This window comes from Schistocerca americana, chromosome 5 (assembly GCF_021461395.2).
Source record: "Schistocerca americana isolate TAMUIC-IGC-003095 chromosome 5, iqSchAmer2.1, whole genome shotgun sequence".
In the NCBI taxonomy this organism is placed as follows: domain Eukaryota; kingdom Metazoa; phylum Arthropoda; class Insecta; order Orthoptera; family Acrididae; genus Schistocerca; species Schistocerca americana.
In genome coordinates, this window is record NC_060123.1 from 74,504,917 (window position 1) to 74,527,892 (window position 22,976).

Here is a 22,976-nt window from a genome sequence, read left to right on the forward strand (position 1 = left end):
TCAGGAAAGTATAGAAGACGAGCAGAGACTACTGGGAAATTATTCTAGCGACGAAAGCGGCCAAAAGTGGAGAAATTCACAGACATAAGCGACTCTGAGAGAGGCTACATCTGTATTTCCCGACGCCTAGAAACGAGCATTTCAGAAACGGTGACACTTGTCGACTTTTCCGGTTCTACTGTAGTGAACATCTGTGGAAACTGGTTGGAATATGTTGAATCCGCCAGTAAGCAACATGGTGTTGGACGTCACACTCCATCATAAAACGTGGGGATTGGACGTTGTCCGCTCTGCAAATTAGTATAGGCGGAAATGTGTGGCAGACCTGACGATTGACTGCAGGGGCACACGGTTTATCGCACATTTTTGAACAAAGGACTGTCCTGCACGTTTCCCCTACGTCTTCCTTTGTGGGCTCTGCGACATCACTTACGACTTTTTTGGGAACGAGGTTATCGACACAGTACCAATGCGTCAATGGAAACTTGTCTCCTGTCGGATGGATCCTGTTTCTTGTTTCAAACAGGTCTATGGTCGTGTCAAAATAAACCATCTATCAAGCGAGTGGCTGCACAAAAAATCCAACTGGCCTCGGGTACAGACCCTTCATGGCAGTATTATACCATTAAAGACTCTAAGCCGAACATTCATGGGGTTTCTGGTAATAAACGCAGGCACCATGGCGAATGTGATGTCCGCGAACATTACTGCCGACCATCTGCATAACTTCAGGCTCAATGTATTCGTCAACAGCATTGGTATCCTCCACCAGGATAGCAGTCGCTGCAAGAAGGCCAGAATCGTGATGGATTGGTTTCAGAAGAGTTGCGGTTGATAGTGGAAGCAAGAATAACGAAAAATCAAGACTCGTTCATAGCTTTTGTCGACCTGGAAGAAGAGTTCGACAATGTAAAATGGTGCAAGATGTTCGAAATTCTGAGAAAAACAGAGGTAAGCTATGGGGGCAGATTGGTAATATGCAACACTTACAAGAACCAAGAGTGAATAAAAAGAGTGAACGACCAAGATCTAAATGCGCAGCTGTAAAAGGGTGTAAGACAGGGAAGAAGTCTTTGCCCCCTACTGTTCAATCTGTACGTCGAAGAGACAATGATGGAAATGAAAGAAAGATTCAGGAGTGATATTAAAGTTCGAGGCGAAAGAATATTAACGATACGATTAGCTGATCACATTGCTATCCTGAATGAACGTGATGAAGAATTACGTAATCAGCTGAACTGAGAGAACAGTCTAATGAGTATAGAATACGGATTGAGAATAAATCGAAGAAAAACGATAGTAATGAGAAGTAGCAGAAATGAGAACAGCGAGAAACTTGACTCAGGGCTGATGGTCATGAAGTAGATGAAGTTAAGGAATTCTACTACCTAGGCAGCAAAATAAGCAATGACGGACGGAGCAAGGAGGACGTCAAAAGCAGACTAGCCCTGGCAAAAGGGCATTCCTGACCAAGAGAAGTCTACTAGTATGAAACACAGGTCTTACTTTGAGGAAGAAATTTTTGAGAATGTACGTTTGGAGCACAGCGTTGTATGGCAGTTGATACGCCCCGCTTAACCCGCAGGACAAGACAAGTAGTAGGAATTGTGGAAGGGGGCCAAAATGAGCGGCAGTCAGTTACACTCCAAACATAACACTTTATTTAGCTGTCCAAACATTACAGCGCAACTTCTGAGCTTGACTATCGACAGAAAACGTCTTTAATTCTAAAACGGCTGGAGGCCGATGAATTAAATACAATTGCTATAAATATTTTTTTGAGACAGAAGGCTCTTGGCTTTAACCATAAATAGTATTTAAGGCCAGGGGATGTAAGACTTGACTAGTCAGATAGATTAAGTTTTTAAAAGCGGCTGAAGGCCCATATATTGAAACAAAATAACTACAATAACTTTTCAACAGGCAGAAGGCCCACAGTTTTATCTCGAAAGAATGTAAAACTCAATAAATAACAACCTTAAAACTTAAAGCGGCTGAAGGCCAATGCTTTTAAAACCAACATACTACAAAAAATTTTCAACAGGCACAAAGCCCACAGCTTTATCTTTCAAAGGTAATATGTGATAAATAAGATCCTTAAAACTTAAAGTGGATGAAGGCCGATGCTTTTAAAAACAATACAATAAATTTTCAACAGGCAGAAGGTCCAAGCTTTATTTTCGGACAACATAAAACTTGCCCAATTTAGAAAAACTTACTTTTAAAACGGGTGAAGGCCTTTGTTTTTAAAAACACAATTACAAGCATACAAATTCCAACAATCGGCTAAGAGCCATTAAAAATACACAATTAAACGCCAACAAAAAAGAAAGTATAGGCAATGGCGTTCAGAAGTTCCAGGGGGCTCGGTCTGCTCTTGAAATCTTAACGTTCGCTTAGGTGAGACAAGAAGTCGGCCCAACTATACTCGATCCGCCGGCAACACAACCAAGAGACAGACAGGGGTCCACAGACAAGACGACTTGCTAACCACCGACCAGTATACGAGAATTCCAAAGTCAACATGTTACAGACATAGCCGCCCACAACCAAAAATACATAAGCTGTCAAAAACTTCAGACCAGGTTGGACAGCGAAAACAGGTGAGGAAAAGACACTGCCTGGATTTATGTCAGCGATCAGGGCAGGTAATCGGAACGCTAACGGCCACAAGGCACAAAATTCCGCTGCTGCACTTGAATTTCAAAACGACAAATATAGTCAATTCCACCACACGGCAGCTAAGTCTTCACCAATTCGAACACTCGCTGTTGCTCCCAGGAATACCGCCAACAGCGAACCACCAACCAAGGGGACAATGGGAACAGACGTGGCTTCGGTAATCAAATCACCACCCAACTTTCATGTCCTGGGTCGGTGAGCCACGAACCTCGTATCACTCGGAACAGCCCCTACACGCTCCGACACTACATAGAGGCCGAAAGCGCACCCGGCGGACTGCGCCGCGCGGAGACTTGCTTGCTGATCCGCTCCAACCGACCGACTCACTGCCAGTATGCCGACAACATTTAAAACAATTTCTCAGTGGAAATGACACCAACTACACACACAGTTTCACAAACACTTGCACGAAGACTTGAACGACTCTCAGCAGTGGCTGTGCAATGACGAGGACAAATCGGGAGTCTATACACACACAGCGCCAATCCATAAACAATCGTCAAGCCAATTCTCGTCGTCCAGTATGACGACTGACCGACGATCCACGAAGACCGTCCCCAGCCAAAGCGATGCGTGGTGGCAACGGTTGGGCGAACCATAGAAATCCAGGCCTCACTGCTGCAACCCGACTGAACTAGTACCGTGTTCCAATTCCTCGACTGGCAGGTCTGAACTGCCCTCCTGGCACGTTCCAACTAACTCTACGACAGACGACAACCGGGAAGTAATAGCAGTGCATCAATGATAACACGTGAGGGCTATATCGACATGTGCCACTGACGGGAAGACAAAGCAGCATCTCAGTGGCAACAGATATTGAAACTAACATAACGAGGTGGCAACAAGAAAAAAAAAGGATGTAAAATGAGAGATGGCACGAGTTCGAGACACACAGGGCTCAGTAGTGAAATATGGACTATGGGAAACCGCAACAGAAAAGAATCGAAGCACTTGAGATGTAGTTCTACATACTGATAAAGTAAGGAATGACGAGGTTCTTCGCATAATCGGAGAGGAAAGGAATATGTGTAAAACACTGACAAGAAGAAGGGGTCAGGATCTTAGGACATCTCTTAAGACATTAGGGAATAACCTCAATGGTCCTAGAGGGAGTTACAGAGGGTCTAAACTGTATAGGAAGACAGAGGTTGGAATACATCCAGCAAATAATTGAGGACATAGGTTGCAAGTTCAACTCTGAGGTGAAGAGGATGGCAGGAGAGAGGAATTCGTTGCGGGCCGAATTAAACCAGTGAAATGAGTCTAAAGAAGAAACCTGAAAATTTAGATCCGTTGGGTGGACGATTATCTCACCGAATATTTTCACTTTTGATTATTATATAAGGGAATCCGGACGTCCTGGTGACGTGTTTAAATTCGTAACAGCGCATTAAGTAATTTTTTCGGTATAACACGCTTACAACCTTACCTGTGAAGTAAAATAGTACAGTAGGATTACCATTCAAATTGGAAATAATTGCTACTATAGGTTTTATTGTTTTAATGGCTTCGTTTGTGTCCCAGTATGACTATCGTAGGTTTTCTCCCTCGGTGGAGTTGCGGAAAAGTGGTGAGGGGGGGCAGAAATATACCCGAAAAAGGGATATTTTTTCGGTTTTGTGGTTATATCTCGTAAATGACTCACAATATTAAAAAAAAATAATTAAAAATTATGGGGCATGAAAGTCAGCACTGAATGAGACCACCTGGATATTTTTTTGGACCACCCGTTGCCATACTAGTGCTCTTCAAAATGGGCCGATTTTTACATGTTCATGAAAAATTTTCGGTTTAACCTCGTTATTAAAAAAGATATCGAGATACAAATTCTGCATTCGATGAAACCAAAAGTGAATTTATTGGACCACTCATTTGTGTACAGCCCCGTGTTAAAGTTGGACCATTTCTCATCATGAATGAAGACAATTTCAAATGTATTTCATCAGTAATCATTATGTACACTATTTTAAATACAGAACTATAACAAGCAATTGTCTTGTTCTTATTTAATATAGTAATAGAATAAAATATTTAAATTTTGTAAAATTTGAAAAATAATATTAAAAAAAGGTTTTCATATATCGAGGGGTAAGAACTGAGACCTGGCTCAAAAAAACTTGCAAGTGAAAAAAATATATGTCGTAACAAAAAGACAATGCACGACCTGAGAGTAATAAATGACTATGCTCCAAATAAAAAAATCAAAGCAATCAAAATTCTTATTAAAACTTATATTTTTAGGCTCCCCTGTAAAATTTGGGCGCCTGGGGTGGCCGAGCGGTTCTAGCCGCTGCAGTCTGGAACCGCGCGACCGCTACGGTCGCAGGTTTGAATCCTGCCTCGGGCATGGATGTGTGTGATGTCCTTAGGTTAGTTAGGTTTATGTAGTTCTAAGTTCTAGGGGACTGATGACCTCAGAAGTTAAGTCCCATAGTGCTCAGAGCCATTTGAAACATCTTTTGTAAAAATTTGTCTTTTGTCTGATACGTGGTCTCCCTCTTAACCCTCGATATAATATGATACCCATTCAACTGATATGAAGGGCCGCGCGGAATCAGCTGAGCGGTCTAAGGCGCTGCAGTCATGCATTGTTCGGCTGGTCCCGGCGGAGGTTCGAGTCCTCCCTCGGGCATGGGTGTGGGTGTTTGTTCTTAGGATAATTTAGGTTAAGAAGTGTGTAAGCTTAGGGACTGATGACCTTAGCAGTTAAGTCCCATAAGATTTCACGCACATTTGAACATATATATATATATATATATATATATATATATATATATATATATATATATGAAGGAGGCAGCAAGAGAGAGACGCCCCTTGAAATTAAGTAGTGGTTATTACATTTCGTAATTATCAAATTTTACATAAATATATGAGATGAAGAGGGTAAAGGTAGGTACGTAGATTAATTTCACATACGTCGACGTTGACTGTCATTGCACCACTCGGCTCTTCAAAGTCTGTAATTTCCGAGTGCGACGCCCAGTCACTCGGCTCCTCAAAGTCAGTAATTTTCGTCACCTCATATATACAGTCCAGGTCTTCGTCAACATCTGGTTCGTCAGTTTCATCTGGTTGGAGGGAGTTGGTGCATGAGTCATCCTTGCAGTTGAAACAAATTAATGAGCACTTAATACCAGCTTCCGACACCCACAACTTCCTGCACAGCCCTTGTTGCATTTGCAGGAAATTGTTGAGAGAAGAGACTGTGGAGCTGGTTCTTTGGAGGTAGGAACAGGGCCAAGACCAAGCTCTGAAGCCTGCCATCCCCAGAGGAGCGGATCCATCTGGTGTCCTATTCACATCTGTAGTTGCAAGTAGGTTCTCAAGCAATGCTGGCGAGCTGCTTCCGACGTTGGTGGTAGGGATTCTAGGGTGAATCTGGATTTTAAAATCGCTTTGGAAAACAGGTCGAATCGCAATTTGTCTGAAGTGCCTCCTGCCGTACCTCCATATAGCGGGGTTAAAAATCGGAGGCCAGATTCGACAATAGCTTTAGCTTGAGTGCCATGCTGTAAGAAAGGTTTTATATCTTCCAGAAGACATTTATTTTTGACCAGTAGATTGACCACCCTCGTCTTGCCCTGACCGAAGACTGCTGAAGTTGTCAAATCCACTTACGACGTGGAGAAAAATGAGTGGCCTTCTGTTGTTGTTTGCCAGTTTCAAACTGCTGGAATTAAATAATTTTGATGAGGCCTTTCCTCTTCCAGGTTTCAACAAATATAAATTTGCTGATTGTGTGGCTAGGGCATTGAGCATGATGAGAAGGTCCGTATCCGCACCAACAACCGCAACCTCCTCATGTTCCTGTGATACCTCAAGCGCTGTGGCAAGAATTAGGTGGCCAGCGTCTTCATTAGCTTGCTTTACTGAGAAGCCTTCATCTTAAAGGCTCGAAATAAGCAAGCTAGTGGGACGTGCTTTATTTCTGTCATTGGATAGAAATTGCTCCTGAGTCATAGTCACCATCATTAATTCGGTAAAGATGACCTCTGGAGTAGTGTGTCTTTTGCGTTTAATAAGTGATTGCCGAAGTTAACCATAAATTTCTTGTCACGGAATTTACCCCTGACTTTGAACAGTTCACAATTTATTTTCAGTCTTTATTCATGATAGTATTATTTTTGAGTTCTCTGCATAAAACTGATCTAGAGAGCTAGATTTGTAGATGTGAAATACCTTACATGCATAGCAATGAAAGCACAAACTTAGAAGTACTGAAACGGGTGGTCCATTTCACTTTTGACCTCATCAGACGCAGAATGTATTCCTCTATATCGTTTGTATAAACCAGTTCATTGAGAGATGCGTTAGTTTCGACGATATTACCAAAAACAGAGGTTAAAACGAAAATTTTTCATGAACGTGTAAAATTGGCCCATTTTGGAGAGCACTAGTATGGAAACTGGTGGTCCAAAAAATATGCGGATGATCTCATTCAGTGTAGACTTTCATGCCCTACAATTTTTAACCGCACTATGTTTTCGATATTGTGGGTCATTTACGAGATATAATCACAAAACCGAAAAAATGCACTTTTTTCGGGTACATTTTTGCCCCCACCACTTTTCCACAACTCCGCCGAGGGGGAAAACCTAGGATAGTCATATTGGGCCACAAATGAAGCCATTAAAACAATAAAACCTTTTGTAGCAATTATTTCCGATTTGTCTAACTTTTAGTTTTAACCCTAATGGACTAAAAAGGCATGATCTCGTAGGTTCGATGTGGGGCCTTATTTGAAATATTCAAGGTAATAGGAGCGTTGCCTGTATCGATCACAAACTGGAGAAGAAGTGCTGCCCTTCTTCCACATTTACAGCCACATCTACAGCTACATCTATCCTCCTTAACCCACCTTACCGTATGTGGTAGAGGGTACATGGTGCCGCCACATTCGCCACCAACCCTCTACCCTTTCCCGCTCGCTAACGGCGCATCGGTGAGACGATTGTTGGCAAGGAAGCAAGTAGTATGTTTGCCGAAACTCCCAGCTTAGACATTCGAATTCACAACAGTAGACCTATCCGTAACGCACAACAACGCTTCTCTTTTAGCCTCTGCCACTATTGTTCGTTAAGCGTATGCGTAAATCATTCGCGTCGACTAAATCATCCCACAGCCGGCCGGTGTGGCCAAGCGGTTCTAGGCGCTTCAGTCTGCAATCGTGCGACCACTACGGTCGAAGGTTCGAATCCTGCCTCGGGCATGGATGTGTGTGATGTCCTTAGATTAGTTAGGTTTAAGTAGTTCTAAGTTCTAGGGGGCTGATGACCTCAGGTGTTTAGTCCCATAGTGCTCAGAGCCATTTTTGAAATCATCCCGCAAACCTACATGTTGCTCTTCGCTGGCTCTTTTCGATCTTTTCCAATAGCCAAACCTGGAAAGACTCCAAGACTGATCATTAATAATCAAGAACCAGTCGAACATGTGTTTTCGAAGCCACTTCTCTCATGTATGAATTACCGGTAAAACACAAAAAGGAAACAAATTAATGTGGGTAATGCAATAGCTCTCAGCGCAAACATTAACCTTTGTTGCAGTACGGCTAAATTTATCCTGTTGCTGTGACTCTGAGCACCTATTTACTCACGATGAAAGTAGATTGAACTGCTAATGAGTCATGGATTGTCCTACACTCTTTAATCGCAAGGTTACGTCGTATAATGTTAATTAGTAAACCATAATAACAGAATTCTAGGAGTAACTCAGTTCAGCAATGCAAGGAGTACGTGTGAATACTGCAACTGCTAGTGTATCCTAAATGTCGCTCTTTGCTAAAGAGTTACGCACACAAAATATTTCAAGGATTCAGAAGTGGTAGAAGTGAACACTGTAACAAAAATCCACAACTAGCGTTATTTCTGGCCACTGTTTTGATCACAACCGGGTAGATTCTTCCTACCCTTTGGTCAGGAACCTCAAGATGGCGCTGTAACTGGTTGCCAAATAAAATAAGGTTGAAAATTTGGCCGCATAAAGGTGCTTAATTTTACATCCCTCATTAAGAAACCTTTTCTCGCTGACGTCCCGTGCAAAACGATGGAAGGACAAACGTTTGCCGCTTACTACATTTTCGCAGTTCCTGCAGTAAAACTACCGCATGAAGCATGACGTTTTCATTTATTACGTCTTTACTACTAAATTTAGCAGACAGCTAACATTTAGCAGGCAGTATTCGCTTAAACGACTAAATGTACCAGGTAAATTACATCACTGTACGACACTTCATTCATAATAAACGAAGTCAGAAACTCCGAATGTGTGAAAAACTACCGGATCATGGAAGACTTTTAAAATTATTACTTCATTGCCACCAACTCTATTCCCAACTTATTTCACAGGCAGTATACACATATGCCACCGAAAGTACTTACAAGATTCTATCATTGTAGGACACATAGATCAGGAAATATGATATCAGAAATACCGAGATGCGTGAGAAACTTCCGCATCATACAAAACGTTTAAATTTACACTACTGGACATTAAAATTGCTACACCACGAAATGGACGTGCTACTGGCGCGAAATTTAACCAACATGAAGAAGATGCTGTGATATGCAAATGATTATCTCTTCAGAGCATTCACACAAGGTTGGCGCCGGTGGCGACACCTACAACGTTCTGACATGAGGAAAGTTTCCAACCGATTTCTCACACACAAATAGCAGTTGACCAGCGTTGCCTTGTGAAACGTTGTTGTGAATCCTCGTGTAAGGAGCAGAAATGCGTACCATTACGTTACCGACTTTGATAAAGGTCGGATTGTAGCCTATCGCGATTGCGGTTTATCGTATTGCGACGTTGCTGCTCGCGTTGGTCGAGATCCAATGACTGTTAGCAGACTATGGAATCGGTAGGTTCAGAAGGGCAATATGGAACGCCAAGCTGGATCCCAAAGGCCTTGTATCACTAGCAGTAGCGATAAAAGGCATCTTATACGCATTGCTGTAACGGATCGTGCAGCCACGTCGCGATCCCTGAGTCAACAGATGGGGACATTTGCAAGACAACAACCACCTGCACGAACAGTTCGATGACGTTTGCAGCAGCATGGACTATCAGCTCGGAGACCGTGGCTGCGGTTACCCTTGACGCTGCATCACAGACAGGAGCGCCTGCGATGGTATACTCAACGATGACCCTCGGTGCACGAATGGCAAAACGTCATTTTTTCGGATGAATCATGGTTCTGTTTACAGCATCATGATGGTCGCATCCATGTTTGGCGACATCGCTGTGAACGCACATTGGAAGCGTGTATTCGTCATCGCCATACTGGCGTAATGGTATGGGCTGCCATTGGTTACACGTCCCGGTCACCTCTTGTTCGCATTGACGGCACTTTGAACAGTGGACGTTACATTTCAGATGTGTTACGGCCCGTGGCTCTACCCTTCATTCGATACCTGCGAAACCCTACATTTCAGCAGGATAATGCACGACCGCATGTTGCACGTCCTGTACGGGTCTTTCTGGATAAAGAAAATGTTTGACTGCTGCCCTGGCCAGCATGTTCTCCAGATCTCTCACCAACTGAAAACGTCTGGTCAATGGTGGCCGGGCAACTGGTTCGTCACAATACAGCAGTCACTACTCTTGATGAACTGTGGTATTGTGTTTAAGCTGGTTGGGCAGCTGTACCTGTACACGCCATCCAAGCTCTGTTTGACTCAATACTCAGGCGTATCAAGGCCGTTATTACGGCCAGAGGAGGTTGTTCTGCGTACTGATTTCTCAGCTGTACCTTTACACGCCATCCAAGCTCTGTTTGACTCAATGCCCAGGCGTATCAAGGCCGTTATTATGGCCAGAGGAGGTTGTTCTGCGTACTGATTTCTCAGGATCTATGCTCCCAAATTGCGTGAAAATGTAATTACATGTCAGTTCTAGTATAATATATTTGTCCAATGAATACCCGTTTATCATCTGCATTTCTTCTTGGTGTAGCAATTTTAATGGCCAGTAGTGTATTTCTTCATTGCTACTAACTCCATTCACAAGACGTTTCTCAGACAGTAGCCAAGTATACCACTGAGTGTACCTGCAAAATTATATCAATGAACAGCATATATTTCAGGAGATATGATGTCATAAGCATTAAGCAGCGCGAAAATGAGACTGCAGTGACAATTCGCTAGACACACACATGAAGTATCTGCAGAAATGCGCGTTAACTATGTTAATCATGTGTGAAATACGAGGGTAATCCCAACCGAAAAGTAAGGTCTTCAATTTTTTATCAGTACATAGACCTGTTTGTTTCTGCAATGGTTTACATAAGTTTATAGCTAGAACATGTAGCTATTTTTCGACATAATCACCATTTCTGCCGATGCATTTTTGTAGACACTGTGGCAGTTTTTGGATGCCCATGTCATACCAGCTCGCCACCATGTTGTTCAGAAAGTTATGAACCTCTTCTTTCACCTCGTCGTCAGAGATGAATCGCTTTCCGGCCAAATTTTCTTTTAACATAGGGCGCAAAATCAGGACTATAGGGTGGGTGTTGCAGGAGAGCAACGGTTTGCCGAGCGATGTGTGGGCGAGTGTTGTCATGGAGAATGTGTACGCCCTTGCTCAACTTTCCTCTTCTCTGGTTGTGAATTGCCCGTCTCACAATGGCAGTCAGCGTTAATTGTGTTCGCAGTGGGCATAAAGTCGACCAACAATACCCCTTTCCGGCCCCAATAAACTGTTGTCATGACTTTACCGGCAGACTGTGTTTGTTTGAATTTCCGCAGCTTTCGTGAAGAAGGATGCTGCCACTGGCGTGATTGTTGCTTGGTCTCAGGTGTAGAGTGGTATGCCCAGGTTTCGTCACCCGTGACAATTGAGTCCAGAAAGGTGTCCTGTTCGGCTGCAGGGCGATGAAGAAATGCGCGGGAAGCATCAACTCGTTGCCGCATGTGGTCCTCAGTCAGCATGCGTGGCACCAATCTTGCTCACACCTTCCGGTAGATCAGTGTTCCCGTTAAAATTCTGCGAGCGATGCTTCTGGAAACCTCAGCAAACAACGTGTAGAGATCATCCAGGGTGATTCGCCGGTCTTCAAGGATGCTTTGCTCAACTTCCACACTGTCACCTCAGAAACTATCGGTCTCCCGCTTCTTTGTTCGTCGTGAATTTCGGTCGGACCAGCTGCAAACTCTCTACACCAGTACGAACATTTTTGACATCCATGCACGACTCACCATACACTTTCATCATTCGGCGATGGATTTCAATCGGCGCACTGCCCTTTGCGTTCAAAAACCGAATAACTGAGCGCAATTCGCACTTGGCGGTGACATCTAACGGGAGATCCATTCCCAACGACTGCCAAGCCAAGACTGAGCGCCTCGGCGCGGCGTGCGAATGTTTACACGCAGCGCATGAAGCACTCTTCATAACAGTATGACCAACTGCCACACAAACAGAGTTCTGTACTTATAAGAAAATAGGAGACCTTACTTTTGGAATTACCCTCGTATATTTGATAAGTAGGTATGCGAACAAAACCGCGGGTAAATTGCTCATCTTCAACGACTGAACCAACTTCAGTCAACCTTGACACATCAGGAAAGAATTACTGTATGGGTAAGAATCACCAGTCTCTCTTTGGGGTGAATGTGATAACGTGGAGAGAAAAGGAAGGATCAGGAGATAGACGGACAGCAAGAGGGAAGGATGACACAGGCACAGAAAGAGAAAGAGGAGAAGGAGCAGGATCAGGAGGAGTAGGAGGAGGAGGAGGACAGAGACAGGAGAGGAGGAAATGTAGAGAGATATGGGAGAAGAGGAGATGGACAGAGAAAGGGAATAGCAGGAGACAGAGAGAGAAGGAGGAAGAGACAGGCAGAGAGATCGGTGAGGACGAGTTGTACAGAGAATGGTGGTGGAGGAGGTAACCAGAGAAAGAGGGACCGGTGGAGGTGAATGATAGGGATAGGGGTGACAGATAGAGAGAGAGGAGACGTGGATAATGAGAGAGGTTATGGGCAGAAAAAGGGAAGGAGGAGGTGGATGGAGGGCAAGGGGAAAGGAGGAGATGGACAGAGAAAGGGGCAAGTGGAGATAGAGAAAGCGGGAAGGCAGACATCGACAGAGAGAGGACGGTAGAGGAGATGGACTAATAGAAGATTACGTGATTATAATAAGTAAATGTATTTCTAGGCAACATCGAGGTTCTCAGCAACTATATATACAAAAATAGATTTACATATACGTTCCACATCTTCTCTTATATCTTTAGAACGATTTCTACCAAATTTGGGTCACGTGTGTTATCTGGGTGTGAATATTATATATTCCCTGGGGCTACGAGCAGGTGAGCATGGATGAGTGGAGACAGAGGGGAGGATGAGGTGAATAGTGACTGGCGGGGGAGGATGAGATGGACAGGAGAAAGGTCGAATAGTAGACGTACTGAGAGAGGAGGAAGGAGCAGACGGATAATGAAAGGGGCAGCAGGATATGTCAGTTAGAGGTAGAAAATGTGCGTGGAGTTTTGGGAGGAGGGTACTAAAAGAGGCAGAAGAAGGGATAGAAAGGAAGGGGGGAACCATCGTCAGAGCGAGATGGGAGAGGGTTGGCCGAGAGAATGGGAAGAACAGATGGAGAGAGAGGGGGATGAAGAGATGACACGTAGAGGGTGAGGAGAAGGTGATCAGAGAGAAGGAGAAGTGGGAATAGACAGGAAAGGGATGGGCAGATTGATGGGGAGTAACAGCTTTACAGGGACAATGAAATAGAGAAGATGTGTACAGGTAGAGGTCGATGTGTGAAACATACAACAACTACCGCCATCATACCGTAGCTAAGCAAGTTCTGTTTCTACATAAAATCGCTAACCAGGTCTTTCTAACAAGTCCCTCGTTGACCAGTACTAGAACATTGCATGAGCTAGGTAGAAGTTTCAAATTTTGCATTTAAAAATTCATTCACGTAGGAAAATCGGCTGTAAACATCGCGCAGCCCTGCAAATGGAGGGCACAGTAATGAGTATCCGTGGTATAGAGAAACAACTCAAATAGTTGAAAGCAAATAAGTCGCCAGGTCCAGATGAAATCCCAATTTCGTTTAACAAAGTGTACTCTACGGCACTGGCCCCTTACGTAAGACCCCTTCCACAGAATTACAGGCCTTATCCATAATATCGGTTTTCTGCAGAATTCTTGAACATATTCTCAGTTCGAATATAATAAATGTTTGTGAGACAGAGAAACTACTGTCCCCAAATCAGCACTGCTTTAGAAAACATCGGTCGTCCGAAAATGTGCTTGCCCTTATCTCACACAATGTCCTGCAAACTTTGGATGCCGGCAGCAGGCGAATCCCATATTTCTGTATTTTCGAAAAGCATTTAACGTTGTGCCTCATGTAGACCGTTAACGAATGAATAGATCAGGTTGCCAGACATATGACTAGCGCGAAGCTTTCTTAGGTAAAAAGACCGAGTACTTTGTCCTCGACGTCAGGTGTTCATCAGAGACAACGGATCGTTAGGAGGGTCTCACGGAAGTTTGATAGAACCTCTGATATTTTGTATACTCATGCTTAGAAAAAAAGCAGAAGACATTTAACGACTACACAGGTGACGTTCACATTCACAGCACGTGTATATTACTGCGTTCTGCAGAAATGATTAGGATTTGAACCACGTATGTCCACGGATTTAAGATCCACATCGATATCGGGTCGCAACGCCACTTACCGTTAAAATGTGCCTACGGCTCCTTACCGTCAAATCAGTGAGTTTTAAGGAGGGTGCTTTATTGGCAAGAGGGAATGTGATGCATCTATCTGTGAAATTGCTGCTCGTGTGGGACGAAATTTTTCGGCAGCGCAACGGGTGTTTGCAGATGGGCTTATGCAAGGCCGCAGAACATGACGAGAAGGGTCAGGTCGCTGCACCCAGACTGCCCCCTGAGGAGATCTACACCTCATCCAAGTGGCATTGCAGGACAGACCTGCATCCTCCTCAGCGCTGGAGCAACTGTGGAACAGCATAACACATCGTACACTATCAGGGGTACAGTCCGTCGCCATTTGCTGTGGCGTGGGTTACGTGCCTGTCGTCCATTTCTCCATGTACCTTTGACGAATGTGCAGAAACATGCTAGACAGTAATGGTGCATGGAACGACGTCACTGGGTTCAAACGGTTCAAATGGCTCTGAACGCTATGGGGCTTAACTTCTGAGGTCATCTTCCCCCTAGAACGTAGAACTACCTAAACCAAACCAACCGAAGGAAATCAGACACTGCCATGCCCGAGGCAGGATTGGAATCTGAGACCGTAGCGGTCGCGCGGTTCCAGACAGTAGCTGGCACGTCACTGGGGACCGAAACGGCATCAGATGGAGTTTTTGGACGAATACTGGCTCTGTTTGTATGAAAATGATGGCCGAATTATGGTCCAATGATGACAGCGGAGCGCCATCGCAGTGACTACAATCACACGAGAAATACAGCGCCAACTGAGGTCCTTGTTGTGTGCAGTGTTACTGGGTACCGATGGTGCGTGTCTTGTACAATGGGACCAGTGTGACCTACGTGAATGTAATCCGTAGCCATACCCATTCTGCACAACATCCCATACGCCATTTTTCAGCAAGACATTCCACGACCACATGTTACTGCACGAACACGTGCCTACTTGATGTCACATGATGTCAGCCTTTTCCCTTAGCCCACCAGATCCCTAGACCAATTGAAAATGTGTGGAATTTGGGGAATCTACGGGTGCAGCGCAGTCACCCAATGCCAACCACCAAGGATGAACTTTGAAACAAGGTGAATGGAGCATGGATAGCTACATCACAGCACACCATTCGCGCCTTGTGAATGTCGATGCCACCACGAGTGGAACTAGTTGTCAGAGCCCATGGAGGATCCTGTGCCTACTACGCAACAGGGCACGTGCTGAACCGATGTGACTGAAACGCTAATCAGTTCTGCAGAACAAACTATTGTACATGTCGTGTGAATACGAGCGTCCTATCTCTACTGTGTTCAAGGAGTTTTTTTGTGAACATGCATCACTGATCTGGGGGATAGGGCGAGTAGCCATATGCGACTGTTTGCTGATGATACCGTGGTGTACAGAAAGGTGTCGTCGTTGGGTGACAGTAAGAGGATACAAGATGACTTAGACAAAAATTCTAGTTGGTGTGATCAGTGACAGCCAGTTCTAAATGTAGAAAAATATAAGTTAATGCAGATGATTAAGAAAATCAAACCTATAATATTCAAACAGAGAATTATTAATGTACTGCTTGACACAGTCACATTCCTTAAACATCTAGGCGTAAATTTGCAAAGCGATACGAACTGGAAAGAGCATGCAAGGACTGTAGAAGGGAACACGAATCGCCAACTACGATTTATTGAGAGAATTTCAGGAAAGTGTGGTTTTATATAAAGGAAACCGCAGATGCTAGTGCGACTCATGCTTGAGTACTGCCAGAGTGTTTGGGATCCACACCAAGTCAGGTTAAAGAACGCGCCGAAGCAGTGCAGAGGTTGGCTGCTAGATTTGTTACCGGTAGGTCCGAACAACATGGAAGGATTATGGGGATGCTTCGGAAACTCAAATGGGATTCCCTGGAGGGAAGACATTCTTCATAAGGAGAGTTGTGGAGGAAATTTAGAAAACTGGCATCTGAATCTGACTGCAGAAGGATTCTATTACCACCAATGCACATTGCGCGTAAGGACCAGGAAAGTAAGAGGAACCGGCTTCGTGTGGAGCGATGTAGACAGTCGCTTCCTCTCGCTCTATTTGCGAGTGGAACACAAAAGGAGATGACTAATGGCTGTACAAGGGGGGGAGAAAATGAAAAAAAGAGCGAAGGAGATGGGCTGTGGGAGGATGGAAGAGAAGATGGACTACTCAAATACTGGAATAAGTAATCGGCCAATGTAGTGTGGTCATCCAGTGATAATATAAACCAAATCAGTTATTTTCCTTTTCTTAGTTCATTACCGCTGAGAAGTCGTTCACTACAAATATTTCAGATCTTAAAGTGCGTATGAGCATCCCAAGGTAATTTATTTGACATATTTTGAATGAATATTTTCTTCGTCTCATGGAGGTGTTCATTATTTTTTTCCTTTTTTAGTTTAGTTTTGCACTGGTGATACGAAATATGTTGTTGTGATCTTCAGTCGAGAGACTGGTTTAATGCAGTTCTCCATGATGCTCGATCCTGTGCAAGCTTCTTATCCGCCGAGTAACTACTGCAACATAAATCCTTCTGAAACAACTTAGTGTATTCATCTCTTGGTCTCCCTCTACGATTATTACGCTCCACGCTGCCCTCCAATACTAAATTGGTGATCCCTTGATGCCTCAGAACATGTCCTACCAACCGATCCCTTCTACTAAACAAGTTGTGCCACAAATTTCTCTTCTCCCCAATCCTATTCAATACCTCCTCATTAGTTATGTGTTCCACCCATCTAATCTTCAGCATTCTTCTGTAGCACCACATTTCAAAAGCTTCTATTCTCTTCTTGTTTAAACTATTTATCGTCCATGTTTCACTTCCATAGATGGCTATACTCCATACGAATACTTTCAGAAAAGGCTTCCTAACACTTAAATCTATACTTGATGTTAACAAATTTCTCTCCTTCAGAAACGCTTTCCTTGCCATAGTCAGTCTATATTTTATATCCTCTCTATTTCGACCATCATCAGTTATTTTGCTCACCAAATTGCTAAACTCACCTACTACTTTAGGTGATTCATTTCGTAATGTAATTCCCTCAGCATCACCTTATTTCATTCGACAACATTCGAATTTTCTCGTTTTGCTTTTGTTGATGTTCATCTTTTATCCACCTTTCAAGACACTGTCCATTCCGTTCAGCTGCTCTTCCAGGTCTTTTGCTGTATCCAACAGAATTACAATGTCATCGGCGAACCTCAATGTTTTTCTATCTTCTGCATGTATTCTAATTCCTACTACAAATTTTTCTTTTGTGTCCCTTACCGCTTGCTCAATATACAGATTGAATAACATCGGGGATAGGCTGCAACCCTGTCTCACTCCCTTCCCAACCACTGCTTCCTTTTCATGCCCCTCTGCTCTTATAACTGCCATCTGGTTTCTGTACTAATTGTAAATATCCTTTCGCTCCCTGTATTTAATCCCTCCCACCTTCAGAATTTTAAAGAGAGTATTCCAGTCAACATCGTCAAATGCTTTCTCCAAGTCTATAAATGCTAGAAAAATAGGTTTGCCTTTCCTTACTCTATCTTCTAAGATAAAACGTAGGGTCAGTATGGCCTCGCGTGTTCCAGCATTTCTGCGGAATCCAAACTGATCTTCCCAGAGTTCGGCTTCAACCAGTTTTTCCATTCGTCTGTAAAGAATTCGGATTAGTATTTTGCAGCCATGACTTATTTAGCTGATAGTTCAGTAATTTTCACACCTGTCGACACTTGCGTTCTTTGGGATTGGGATTATTTCATTCTTCTTCAAGTCTGAGGGTATTTCACCTGTCTGATACATCTTGCTCACCATATGGTAGAGTTTCGTCATGGTTAGCTCTTCCAAGGCTATCAGTAGCTCTAATGGAATGTTGTCTACTCCCGGAGCGGTTTTTTGACCCAGGTCTTTCAGCGCTCTGTCAGACACTTCACGCAGTATCATGTCACATCTCATCTTCATCTACGTCCTCTCCCATTTCCATAATATTGCCCTCAAGTACATCGCAAGTATATGCTATTTAAATGCTTGTATAGGCTGTTCAAATCAGTATTTGTGTAAGGAATTGGCAGGGACTTTTTATGTACTTAGTACGTTGTTGCAGTGAAACTTTCCTTATCTCAGCAAGTTCCTACGGTAACCAGCAAATTGAATAGATTATTAGATTAATTGGGCTTGAGAGACTAATCTGCGATGGCAGTCGGAGTGGTACTCATTGGTCTGTTCAGAATGTGATGGACATCTGAAGTATACTTGTACCAGTTACATGAGCTAGAATGTCTGCTATTAGGCAGATGACAGATATCGGCTACAAAAATCTCATCAACATCTAGCGTGGTGTTGCACCTGTGTTTCTAGTGTTGTAGATAGTGCTTGAATCGCTCTTTTTTTCTACTCTCATGAACAATTCATATGAATTCCGTCGATTAGGAATTCAATTGTCCTTATTGAATGTAAACTGGCCAGTATTGCTTGTTTCTTACATTAAAAATATGATATGATCAAAAACAGGGTTTCTTTTTACGTTAGTTGAAATGTGAACCAGAACGTGATTGGTGCACTGCACTTTCGCTGCTATTGGAAGAGCTACCCTTTGTTTGATAATGTCGCATTATGTGGCATTGGGCAATTTGTATGTGTTGCTGAGATATGCAGCCTCAGTAATAGAAAGAACTTGTTGCAAATGGGGAACGTGCGACTGAATGTGCCATTTCAATTAAACTTTACACGTGTTGTTCTCAAATAGAGTTTCTATGACATCGTTGGTAATTTATAAATTGGTAATAAATCAATACTATTGCTAAGTTGGGTTGATTAATGCTGTATATATTGTTAGTGGTATGATCGCAGCAGGGTTCGAGTTTACTGTCAATTCTCTCGTGCATAACTGTCATCAGATTTTAAATCCAGAGAGCATTTACCACAAGTCTCATATGTGCTTGTGTGTTGTAGTAACCTCAAAATGGTGATTTTGTATGCATTGTTAAGCTCACAGATGCCTAAAAATATTATCTGTCAGCTGTGAGAAGAAAAGATTGCTCTCAAAATACTACTCATATGCGAAAAACGTTTTTAGCCACCTTGCTGTAATTCTATTCAGCTCTTCGTACAGAGGGATGTGGTTAACTGTACCCAGATTATGGCTATGTTGCTTGTACTCCGGAAGGTATGCGATTCGTCTCTGCACTGTTAGTTATTAGTATAACGATAAGCTTACGGGGTTTGACGCCAGCTTCGAGAACAGATTCCGAAGCTCTTCGCAGACTTGACTTAACAAGTCGTCTTTAAAACGACTAAAAAAACTTCTGGATTATCCCAAGGCACTGTTATCGACACGGTATTCATAAACGACCTAGTGGATAATGTCAGAAGCTCTATGAGAATCCTACTGTCGGAAGTTCCAAAGTATTAATATTGTAGCGAGGAGTCCTGTAGAGAATGAGATTTTCACTCTGCAGCGGAGTGTGCGCTGATATGAAACTTCCTGGCAGATTAAAACTGTGTGCCCGACCGAGGCTCGAACTCGGGACCTTTGCCTTTCGCGGGCTAGTGCTCTACCAACTGAGCTACCGAACCAAGACTCACGGCCGGTACTCACAGCTTTACTTCTGCCAGTACCTCGTCTCCTACCTTCCAAACTTTACAGAAGCTCTCCTGCGAACCTTGCAGAACTAGCACTCCTGAAAGAAAGGGTATTGCGGAGACATGGCTTAGCCACAGCCTGGGGGATGTTTCCAGAATGAGATTTTCACTCTGCAGCGGAGTGTGCGCTGATATGAAACTTCCTGGCAGATTAAAACTGTGTGCCCGGCCGAGACTCGAACTCGGGACCTTTGCCTTCCACGGGCAAGTGCTCTACCAACTGAGCTACCGAAGCACTAAATATCCTTTCTTTCAGGAGTGCTAGTTCTGCAAGGTTCGCAGGAGAGCTTCTGTAAAGTTTGGAAGGTAGGAGACGAGGTACTGGCAGAAGTAAAGCTGTTCAAATGGTTCAAATGGCTCTGAGCACTATGGGACTTAACATCTGTGGTCATCAGTCCCCTAGAACTTAGAACTACTTAAACCTAACTAACCTAAGGACATCACACACATCCATGCCCGAGGCAGGATTCGAACCTGCGACCGTAGCAGTCACGCGGTTCCGGAATGCGCGCCTAGAACCGCTAGACCACCACGGCCGGCGAAGTAAAGCTGTGGGTACCGGCGGTGAGTCGTGCTTCGGTTGCTCAGTTGGTGGAGCACTTGCCCGCGAAAGGCAAAGGTCCCGAGTTCGAGTCTCGGTCGCGCACACAGTTTTAATCTGCCAGGAAGTTTCAATCCTGTAGAGGATCGATGCTTGTGACAGACTGGCAGCTCCGACCTCAACTTAAATATATGTAACTGATTGTAGATAAAACGGGTGGAAAGAGCCTTTTCTGTTCGATATATGTCGTATAAACCACGGGCAACAGCTATAAAATATGTAGGAGTGGTCATCCGGAGCACATAAAATTGGGAGAGCAGTTGCAAAGCCAAAGTTCGTTCAGAAAATCACAAGGAAATGTAAGCCAACCACGGAAGAGTTGGTTGACCTTTTTGATTGATTCTTAAGTATTCTTCAGCACTTTTGGATCATTACCATGAAAGCTTAAATAAATAAGGGAGAAGAGGCTTAAAATGTCAGCACATTTCGTGGCAGTGTTGTTTAAAAAAGGGCGACAGCGTTTCATAGTTTTTATTCAATCTACAATGGAAAATACTAAAAGATAGGCATTTGTATCGTGGACTGATTTACTGCTGAAGCTCCGAGATCGCAAATTCTGACGACGGTGTTGTAGAATGACCACAAGTGAAATAATCTGAGCAACTGAAGTCTTGGCAACTGCCCCATTATTCACGAATGTAGCAGGATACGAGGAAAATACCAGTGGTACGAGAAATGCCCTCCAGTTCACAGCATAATGTGGCTAACTGAGTACAGATACAGATGCAGTAACATTTTTCGTGAAGTTAATAGTGCCCATAACGTTTTTCCCTACCCTCATTATAGCACCTTTCTCGTCAGATCTCACTCTGTCTGATAATATTATTGTGGCCAAACACAAGTGGAACAGACGGATATCATATGTATTCGTTTAGAAAGAATATGCTACAAGACTCGGAGTATCAATCCACTGCTACCTCAAACGTTTCGTTGTTCGCCTGTCTTCTTCCCCATGCGCTACATATGTCGACACAGGTGTCATCAGATTTTTCCAGTGTTTGGGTAAGTGACAATAAGTACCAAATATGTTAAGTCACGCGCCATGTTTGGTTTATGTAGTTCGCGACCGGCATGCACAGAAACCTACAACTAATTGCTCACAATTACGTTTCGTTAGTGCTATACCGGAGATCGCAAAAGCGATCGGTAACCCTTCGGGCACCTCAGACATGCCTGCAGCCTTCATGGCCCCCGTACGCCTCAACGTCACGACCTCGAACAGTCGCAGTAACGCACAGTACCAAGCGGCGGTACCAGAGCTAGCAGAGGCCGTCACTTCCAGGAGACCTATTCGCGTCCGCCAGACATTTGACCAGGATATAGTACTGCGGGTATTCCACTCCCTGCCGCTATAAAGGTCGGCGCCAGTGCTGCACAGGTCAGAGCCTCGAGAGCCTCTCCTAGTCTCCAAACGGCTACCACTCATCTCATAATCTTACGACGCTCACGAAATCCATCGCAAAGGCCTGATGCTGCTCTATTCAGCAATAGTCGTTCTTTCCCTTGGTGATATCAGACTGTATGCAGGATAAACTTTTCTGCTCATATGCTGGTGTCACTCAGGACAGATGCATCGGCTCAAGTGGGTCCGAACACTATGGGACTTAACATCGGAGGTCATCAGTCCCCTAGAACTTAGAACTGCTTAAGGGGCTCCGGAAAGGCTGAAAATCATGAAAAGTTCAATTTTTACTTTTTTGCGTTTTCTGAATCTGCAGACTATTACCTTTCAATAGATATATAATTTATTCAATTCCGAAGACTACAACTATTTTTAAATTTTTTTTGAAATGTGTTCTACATGGGCGTGACCCACTGTGGCGCTGTTAAACTGCTGTCAAATGGTGTTATTATTAACGTCCGTGTTCATCAGGTACATTTTAGTGATGTGAGATAAAGTATGTGTTGTGGCTAACCTGTGATGGTTCAATATATATCGCTGGTGTGATTGTCGATTGTTTCATGCTTATTTACTCTGTCGTTATCTCGAAAATATTCGTAATTAATTCTGTTTCTTGAGTCTCTGTTTTGTTGAAGTATAATAATGAGTAAAAGTAAAGTTATTAGAAACCCTCTGAAGGCTTTTAAGAAAAGGAGAAATGTTGGAAAGCCAAAGGTATGTGTTATTACTGTAAACAATAAAGACGATAACCAAGTGAGTGAACTAACCTCTCAAGTACACCTGCCCATAGCAGTCAAAGTGGAAAAGAAAATACTTCACAGATGAAGCTTGGTTCAATGAGTGAAAACTATGAATGCTTTATGGGCGAATCGGATGTGAATGAAATATTTGATATGCCGGTTCTCAAAGGAATTTTTTCAAACTGTGTAAGATGTATTCATTGT

At 43.5% G+C, this 22,976-nt stretch overlaps 1 non-coding gene across 1 annotated transcript; it reads right to left on the minus strand.

Annotated features, from left to right (window-relative positions):
• Positions 1–20,190: 20,190 nt before the first annotated feature.
• On the minus strand, positions 20,191–20,265 carry Trnap-ugg. Its single transcript has one exon. It is a non-coding gene; the product is annotated as a tRNA-Pro (tRNA).
• Between the last annotated feature and the right edge of the window lie 2,711 nt (positions 20,266–22,976).